The sequence below is a fragment of the Elephantulus edwardii genome, unplaced genomic scaffold, assembly GCF_000299155.1.
Source record: "Elephantulus edwardii isolate Elephantulus edwardi_28Jun2011 unplaced genomic scaffold, EleEdw1.0 scaffold00040, whole genome shotgun sequence".
Classification (NCBI taxonomy): Eukaryota; Metazoa; Chordata; class Mammalia; order Macroscelidea; family Macroscelididae; genus Elephantulus; species Elephantulus edwardii.
In genome coordinates, this window is record NW_006399790.1 from 19019777 (window position 1) to 19029676 (window position 9900).

The following is a 9900-nucleotide window of genomic DNA, read 5'->3' on the forward strand; positions in this document are numbered from 1 at the left end:
TAATCTATTTGATTCCTATGCATACCATCTGGTGAGATCCATGTGTATAGCCTGTGTTTATATTTCTTATAAAAGGTATTTGCAATGAATAAATCATTGAACGTGCAGAACCCTATCATTCTATCTCCAGCCACATTTCTCTCACCGAGCCCGTGTTTTCCAGCTACTGATCCTCCATCCCTGTTCCCAACTTTTGCATTCCAGTCGCCCATTATTATCAATGCATCTTGATTGCATGTTTGATCAATTTCTGACTGCAAAAGTTGTTAGAAATCTTCTATTACTTCTTTGTCGGCTCTAGTTGTTAGTGCATATATTTGAATGATAGTGGTATTCACTGGGCTTCTTTGTATGCGTATGGATATGATCCTGTCGCTCACCACATTGTATTTCGGGATAGATATAGAAATGACTTTTTTCATTATGAAACCAACCTCATTTTTTTCCTCACCTTTTCATCCCCGGTATAGTAAATTATATCATCATCTGATTCAAACTGTCCCATGCCAAGCCATATCACTTCGCCAATACCTAGTATGTCAATATTTATGCATTCTATTTCTTTCTTAACAACATCCAATTTTCCTACATTCATGCTTCTCACATTCCACGTTCCAATCACTAGTGTCTTCTTACAGCTGTTCCTCTTTCTCTTTGTTTCAATTTCTAAGATCTCAATTTCAATTGCCATGTCTGTCAGTCCAAATGATAGTCTAAGTGTGCTCTATGGCACATAGGGTTTTCAAAGGCCTGTCATTTCAGAAGTGGATGGCCAATCCTTCTTCCTGGTCTGTCTCAATTTTTAAATATATATAATAGTATCTGACAGACAAGCATTCTACAGAAAAGAGCAGATGAAAGACATTTATCAGTTAGCAAAAAGACCAATATTCAATGTTGCTACCCACACCGCTACATATTTGGTTGGTTTTTTCCTTGGTTTGGTTTTGTTGACCCACCCTTTCCCTACTCCACCACCATCCCTTCATACTTTTGCCTACACCATTCAACACCCGTGTCCCATTGACCAACCCCTGATGTGATGGCCTAAGTTTCAAGCCATCAGGATTTCTTTGACTCTGACCATATCGTGCTGTTGTCAGTCTCTTATGATGCAGCCACTATGACTTCAATTTAAAGTTGTTAAGTACAACTGTCATGTACAGCTTCTTTTCCTGGAAGGGTCTAAGAAAAAGTCCTTGCTCTTAAACTTCCACTCCAGGATTGACTTCTTGTGGGTTAACACTGCTGTCTTCCATTTGCAGCCTGGTGCTGATGTAAGAGGATGGCTTCCCAGGAGAGAAGGATGTGTCCTCCAGGACCAGTGCACAATTTTTGTTTCTTGACCTGAAGGCAATGGCATCCTCAGGGGTCCCTGGCCCATCTTCCCCGTGGTACCTGAGACTTTTAAATTGAAGAGATACTAGCTGCATTATAATAGACTAGAAGCAGCATGAGGTGCTCACAATCACAGAAATCCTGATGGCTTGAGACTTAAGCCATCATATCAAGGGCTGGTCAAGGGGATAGAGGTGATGAACAGTGCAGGCAGAAGTAGAAAGGGATGCTGGCGGAGTAGGGAAAGGGGTGGGACAAAATACATGTGGCACTGGTAGGTAGGGACGTTGAATCTATCGATCAATTTTTTAAATGTTTTTCATTTCTTTTCTATAAAATGCTTGTCTGATAGATGCTATTATAAGAAAAAATCCCAAAACAAATACAAATTAAGATAGACTAGGAAGGATTGGCCATCCACTTTCAAAATAACAGGCCTTCTTAAACCCTATGTACAAGAGAACACACTTAGACTAGCACTTAGACTAGACAAGGCAATTGAGACCGAGATCTCAGAAATGGAAACCCAAAGGAGGAGGAACAGCTGTAAGCAGATACTAGGGATTGGAATGTGGATTGTGAGAAGCATGAATGTAGAAAAATTGGATGTTGTTAAGAAAGAAATATTGACATACTAGGTATTGACAAAGTGATATGGCTTGGCATGGGATAGTTTGAATCAGATGATCATATGCCAGGGATGAAAAGGTGAGGAAAAAAAGGGGTTGGTTTCATAATGATAAAAGTCATTTCTAGATACATCATGAAATACAATGTGGTGAGCGAGAGGATAATATACATACACATACAAGGAAGCCCAGTGAATACCACTATCATTCAAATATATACACCAACAACCAGAGCTAGAGCCAAAGAGGAGGAAATAGATTTCTAACAACTTCTATAGTCAGAAATTGATCAAACATGCAATCAAGATGCATTGATAATAATGGGCCACTGGAACACAAAAGTTGGGAACAGGGAAGAAGGATCAGCTGGAAACATGGCCTTGGTGAGAGACATGAGGCTGGAGATTGAATGATAGAGTTTTGCACATTCAATGATTTATTCATTGCAAATACCTTTTATAAGAAATATAAACACAGGCTATACACATGGATCTCACCTGATGGTATGCATAGGAATGAAATAGATTACATTTGTGGAAAGAATTGCTGGAGAAGCTCAATATCAACAGTAAAAACCAGGCCACATTGTGAGACAGACCAACAACTACTCATATGCAAATTCAAACTGATGTTCAAGAAAATGAAATCAAATCCATGGGAACCAAAATTTGACCTTAAGTCTATCCCACTCAAATTTCAAAACCATCTCAGGAACAGGTTTGAGGCCTAGAGCACCAATGAGCATAGACCAAATGAGCTGTGGGAGGATATGAAGAATATCGTCCACGAAGAATACAAAAGATCATTACAAAGGCTGAGGAGGAAGAAAAGGCCAAGCTGTATGTCAGATGAGACTCTGAATATTGCATTAGAGTGCGAAGAAGCCAACACTAAAGAAAGAAATCAAGAAACTAAAGAGCTGAACAGAAAATTGCTAAGGGCAGCTCGGGATGACAACAAGATACTATAATGAAATGTGCAAAGAGCTGGAGGAAGAAAATCAAAGGGGCTGAACTTGCTCAGCATTTTATAAGCTGAAGGAATTGAAAAACAAATTTAAAGATGCTTTTGGCAGAGTGTTAAAGGGTCCAAGAAGGAGGATACAGAGTTATTGTACCAGAAGGAATTGGCTAACACAGAAGAATTTCATGAAATGACATATGAGCAAGAGCCTGTGGTGATGAAGGAGGAAGTTCAAGCTGCTCTGAAAGAATTTGCAATAAACAAGGCTCCAGGAGTTGACAGCACACCAATTGACATATTTCAACAAACAGATGCTGCTCTGGATTTGCCAAGTTGTGCCAAGAAATCTGGAGGACAGTCAGCTGACCAAATTACTGGAAGAGATCGTTATTTGTTTACATTCCAAAGAAAGATGTCCCTAGAGAGTGCAGAAGTTATAAAACAATATTATTGATATCACAGGAAAGTAAGATTATGCTGAAAATTATCCAAAAACGATGGGAGCAACACATCAGCAGAGAACTGCCAAATGTTCAGGCTGGGTTTAGAAGAGGTTGTGGCACTAGGGATGTTATAGCTAATGTTAGATGGATCTTGCCAGAAAACAGAGTACGAGAATAATGTCTGTGCTTCATTGACTATGAAAAGGCTTTTGACTGTGCGGATCACAACAAACTGTGGCTGACTCTGAGAAGAATGGAGATCCCGGAACATTTGATTGTGCTCATGAGAAACCTATACATGGACCAAGAGGCAGTCAGAACAGAGCAAGGAGACACTGCATTGTTCAAAATTGGGAAGGGTGTTGGCCAGGGATGTGTTTTATCTCCTTATCTTTTCAACTGATATGCAGAACAGATCATCTCGGAAGCTGAGTTGTATGAGGAGGAATGTACAAAAGAGGCATCAGGATTGGTGGTAGATTAATCAACAACCTTCATTATGCAGATGACACAACCCTGCTTGAAGCACTTGCTGCATAAGGTCAAGGACTACAGCCTTCAATACGGATTGAAGCTCAACATCAAGAAAACAAAGATTCTCACCACTGGGCCAATTGGCAACATCATTATGAATGGTGAAGAGATTGAGATAGTTAACAGTTTTAGTTTGCTTGGCTCCACAATCAACACTCTGGTACCAGCAGCCAGGAAATCAAGAGATGAATTGCAGCGGGAAAGTCAGCTGTCAGGGACCTCTCCAGAGTACTGAAGGCTGGAAACTAAGGTGCGCCTGATCCAGGCTATAGTCTTCGCAATTGTGTGCTATGCATCAGAGAGCTGGACAACGACTAGGGATAATAGAAAAGGAATTGATGCCTTTGAGCTTTGGTGCTGGAGAAGAGTATGGGCTGCTCCTTGAAGGCAAGGATTCTAAAGCTTCATCTGACATATTTTGGGCATGTTGCAAGGCGGGGCCAGTCCTTGGAGAGTGACATCATGCTTGGGAGTGTGGGGGGACAGCACACGAGAGGAAGACCCTCGAAGAGATGGTTCGATTCAGTGATTGGGGTAGTGGGAGTAGGTGTGTCAGAGATACTGAGGTTGGCACAGGATAGAGCAGGGCTTATGACTCTAGTACATAGGGTCACTATGAGTCACAGGCAACTCTATGGCACATAACAACACCAACAACAGCAGCAGCATCAAGATATTGCCTATTGGTCCAGTGCTAAGAGTTTTTTTTTCTTGACGTTGAAATGCAATCAATATTGATGTCTTTATTCTTTCATTTTCTGCAACAAATGCTTCAAGTCCTCAATTTCATCAAAAAAGATTGTGTGATCTTTATAATGTAAATTATTGACAAGTCTTCCTCTGATCCTGAGGCCACACTCTTCTTCACAGAATCCAGCTTATCATATAATTTTCTCAGCATATAGATTGAAAAGGTATGGAAAGCACGTAAATCCCTCGTGTACTTCTTTCTTAATTATAAACCAAGTAGTGTTCCCTTGCTCTGTTCATACAATAGCTTCTCTTTTGTAAAAAAAATTCAAAAAAATCTTTTATATTGATTTGCTTGCACAGTTCATATACCTTGTGTTTCACACTATTTTTCATTGACATTGTTTCATACAATCATTCCCATTATGTGTAATAAATTTAATCAACATTAAATTATGCCCACAATTATCCAGTCTTTTCAAGTCCTCGCTGGAACTTTCCCAATACCTTTACCTTTTATCAGTACCTTTACCCTTTTCCTTCCACCCAATAAAATTTACAACCCTGTGATTTAGCCTGATTCCATCCTTATCTCTGCTCCCAGACATTCCCCACTTGGATTCTCATACATGTTTTACTAGTTATCCTTCTATGTTTATAGCAACGGCCTTATGCTGTATTTGTGTTTATGAGACTGATTTAATTCACTCAGCGTAATGCTCTCCAATCCCTCCCAAGTTACATAATATTTTTCAAAATTGTTGTTGCTGAGTGCTGCATAGTATTCCATTGTATGAATGTACCACAGTTTCTCAGTCCATTTTATTGTGGTTGGACATTTGGGCTGTTTCCATGTTCTTGTGTTGGTGAGTACATTGCTATCAGAATTGGTGTACAAATCTCCATTTGTATCTCAGTCCTAATTTCCTTGGAGTATATTCTTAGCAGGGGACTATCTGGGTCATATGGAATTTCTATTTTCAGCTTTCTGAGGATACATCAGACTGCCTTCCAGAGCAGTTATACCATTTTAAAATCCCACCAACAGTGTATAAGAGTTCTTATCTCTCCATATCCTCTCCATTATTTATTACTGGCTATCCTCTTAAATTTTGCGACCACTACTGGGGTAAGATGGTATTTATTTATAGTTTTGACTTGTATATCACTTATTGCCAATGATTTTGAGCATTTCTTCATGTTTTAGTTGGCCATCCAAATGTCTTCCTCTGAGAAAAGTCTTTCCATGTCTTTTACCCATTTTGTAATGGGTTATCAGGTTTTTTTTCTTCTGGAGGCCCAGGGGTATTTTGTAAACTTTGGTTATGAGATCCTTGTGTGAGAAGTATTGCCAAATGTTTGTTTCCATTCAGTAGGCTTTCCTTTCACCCTATTGCAAAAAGGTTTTGAGGTGCACAGGGATTTAATCTTTAGAGAGTCCCACTAATCAATTTTATCCTCTCCAGATTGTACATTTGTGGCTACATTTGTTAGTCCATTTCTACCATAAACTAGGCCTTCTAAGCTTGGTCCCATTTTATCTCTTATGAACTTTATGGTTTTAGGCTTGAGTTGATTTTTGTGTATGGTGTGAGATGTGGATCCTGTTTAAGATTTCTGCAGATGGAAATCCAATTTTGCCAACACCGTTTGTTGAAAAGGTTGTCTTTTCCCCATTTGTCAAATATCAGTTGACCATAGGTTGTTGTTGTTGTTAAGTGTCATCAGGTTTCTTGTGATCCATAGCAACCCTATGTACCTTTGAAGCCTGCCCTATCCTGAGCCAGTCTCATTGACTCAGTACACCCATCCCCATTCCCGTAGTCACTCTATCAGTCCATCTAATAGAGGGTTTTCCTCTTCTGCACTGCCGTTCCACCCTTCCAACCGTGATGTCCTTCTCCAAGAATTGGTTCTTTCTGGCCACATGCCCAAAGTATGTAAGACAGAGTTTCAAAATCCTAGCCTCCAAGGAAAAACTTGATTTCACTCTCTCCAAGATAGACTTATTTGTTTTCTTGGTGGTCCACAGTATTTTCAAGATTCTTCTCCAACACTACAACTCAAAGACATCAATTCTTTATCATCCTTAGTCATTATCCAGCTCTCTCATGCTTAGGAAGTAATTTCAAAGACCATTGACTGGATCAGGCACACCTTAGTCTCTAGACTGTCATCGTTGCTTCTCAGTACTCTGGAGAGGTCCCTGGTGGCAAATTTACCTAATGCAATTTGTCTTTTGATTTCTTGATGACTGGTGCCAAGAGTGCTGATTGTGGAGCTGAGCAAGCTGTAACTGTTAACAACCTTGATCTCTTCTCCATCCATGATGGTGCTGACAATTGACCTAGTGGTGAGAATCTTTTTCTTCTTGATGTTTCACTCTAAATCCATATTGAACACTACAGTACTTGACCTTTAGCAGCACACGTCTCAGGTCTTCCTCAGTTTCAGCAAGCAAGGTTGTGTTATCTGCATGACGTAGGTTGCTGATGAATCTTCCTCCAATCCTGATGCCACATTCCTCCTCATAAAGCCCACCCTCCAGAATGAGCTCTTCTGCATATAGATTGAAAAGGTATGGAGACAGGAAGCATTCCTGACGCACTCCCTTCCTGATTTTGAATCATGCAGTGTTTCCTTGCTCTGTTCTGTGGACTGTTAGGTAGTTCAAATTTAGATTTTACATAAGCAAAATCATGTGTTCTGGGTGGGATTCCCATTCTCCTCAATGTTAACCACAATTTGTTGTGAACCACACAGTCAAGTGCCTTTACATAGTCAATGAAACACAGATAGGTATCACTCTAGTACTCTCTGCTTTCTGCCAAGATCCATCTGATATTGCCTCTTCTAAACCCAGCTTGTATTTCTGGTAGTTCTCTGTCAATGTACTGTTCCAGTCGTTTCTGGATAATCTTCAACAGGATTTTGCTTGCGTGCGGTATGAATGATACTGTGTTTCCACACTTGGTCAGGTCATCTTTTTGGGGGGAATGAGAATATGGATCTCTTCCAGTCATTTGGCCAGGTAGTTGTCTTCCAGATTTCTTGGTACAATCTGGTGAGCACGTCCAGGACAACATAGTCACTTGTAACTCATAGGGGCCCTATGTAAAACATCTCTGAAGCCTGCCCTATCCTGAGCCAGTTTCACTGACTATGATACACCTAGTCGCATTACCCTAGTTACTGTGTCAATCCAATCTCATCCAGGGCCTTCCTTTCCTGTGCTGTCCCTCCTCCCTTCCAAGAATGATGACCTTCTCCGAGGACATGTGCATTCTTACAGTGACAGTTTAACTATCTCTTTGCCAATTTGGATGCTTTTTTATTTCCCTCTCCTGTCATACTTTCAATACAATACTGAATAGAAGTGGTGAGAGTGGGCATAATAGTCTGGTCCCTGTTTACAAGCAAAATGCTTTTAGTCTTTCTCCATTGAGAATGATATTGGCTCTTAGGTTTGCATATATGCCTGAAACACTCTTTTTGTCTAAGTATAGGCTTCTCATTAGTTCAATTCAGTGTTGTGATGTACCATTTTTCTCACTGTTAGCCATAATTTGTTATGATCCACACAATCAAATGCCTTTAGATTATCAATAAAGCATTAATAGGCAGTCTTCTGGTATTTTTTATTTTTAGACAGGATCCATCTGACATAAGCAAAGCTATCCCTTATACCACAGTCTTTTCTAAATCCTGCTTGAACTTCTGGAAGTTCAACCCATTTTTAAAATTTTTGCCTGCATGTGACATTAATGATATTGTTTTATAGTTTTCACATTCTGTTGGATCAAGTTTCTTGGAAGTGGGCATAAATACGGATCTTTCTAGTCAGTTGGCCAGATAGCTATCCTCCAAATTTCCCAGAAGAGACTGGTGAGCACATCCAGGGCTACATCTGTTAGTTTAAACATGTCATTTGGTTTCCTATCAATTCCTGGGGCTTTCTTTTTTGCCAGTGTCTTCAGTGTAGCTTCAACTTCAAACAAGAAGTTGTGAAAAATGAAATAGGATGCATGAACCTCTATATTGTAGCCATTAGTGAGATGTGACTTCTATGAATCAGATAATCATATTGTATACCACGCTGGAAAAGAAAATAGAAAAATAATGTTGCATTCATAGTAAAAAAATTATTTAAAGGTCTATCTTGAAGTGTAATATTGTGAGTCATAGGTTATTATACAAGGTTATTATACTCATACAAGGAAGATCTGTTAATGCAACAATTATTCAAATGTACACTCCTACAGCTAAAGCCAAAGAGAAGGAAACTGAAAATAGTTACCAAATCTTGCAGTCTGAAATTGACTAAACATACAATCAAAGTGTGTTAATGATAATTGGTGACTAGAATGCAGAAGCTGGAAACAACGAAGAAGGAATGGTAGTCACAAAGTATGGACTTGGTGATAGAAATAAGGATGGAAATAAAATGATTGGATTTTGTATACTTAATCAGTAACTCATTACCAATACCTTTTTTAAAAAAAAACCACAAACATTGGCTTCACACACAGGTCTCACCATATGGACTGCATAGAAGTCAGATTGACTACATTGGTGAAAGAAATCTTTGAAAAAGTTCTGTATCAGTAGTGAAAAGCAGGCCAGTTGCTTACTGTGGAACAGAGTTACTCATGTGCAAGTTTTAACTAATGCCAAGTAAAATTTTTTAAAAAGTTCATGAAAACCAAAACATGACCTTTAGGCTATCCCACCTGAATTAAAAAAAAAAAATCTTAAAAGTAGGTTTAAAGCATTGAACACCAATCATCAAAGACTAGATGAGTTGTGGGATGACATAAAAAAAAAATCCATAAAGAGAGTAAAAGGTCATTATAAAGACAGAGGAAAAAGAAAACACTGACATTTATGTTAGAAAAGACTTTGCAAGTTGCACTACAGCATCGAGAAACCAAAACAAAAGGAAAACATGCTGATGTAAAAGAGCTGAACAGAAGATTTCAATGGACAGCTTGAGAAGACAAAGCAAAGTATTATAATGGAATGTGTAGAGAGCTAGAGCTGGAGAATAAAAAAGGAAGAACTTATCTGTATTTTTTAGGCTGAGAGAACTATACAATTTAAGCCTCAAAGCCACAATATTGAAAGATGCTATGGGCAGTGTGTTAAATGATCTAGGAAGCATCAAACGAAGATGAAGGAGAAGGTAATTATGGACAAGGTCAAATTGTGATTGATTTTATAAAACATAATGCATGAGAATGATTGTATGCAACACATTGTGAATAAATACTAGTGTAAAACAAAATATATGTGAACTTTATTGG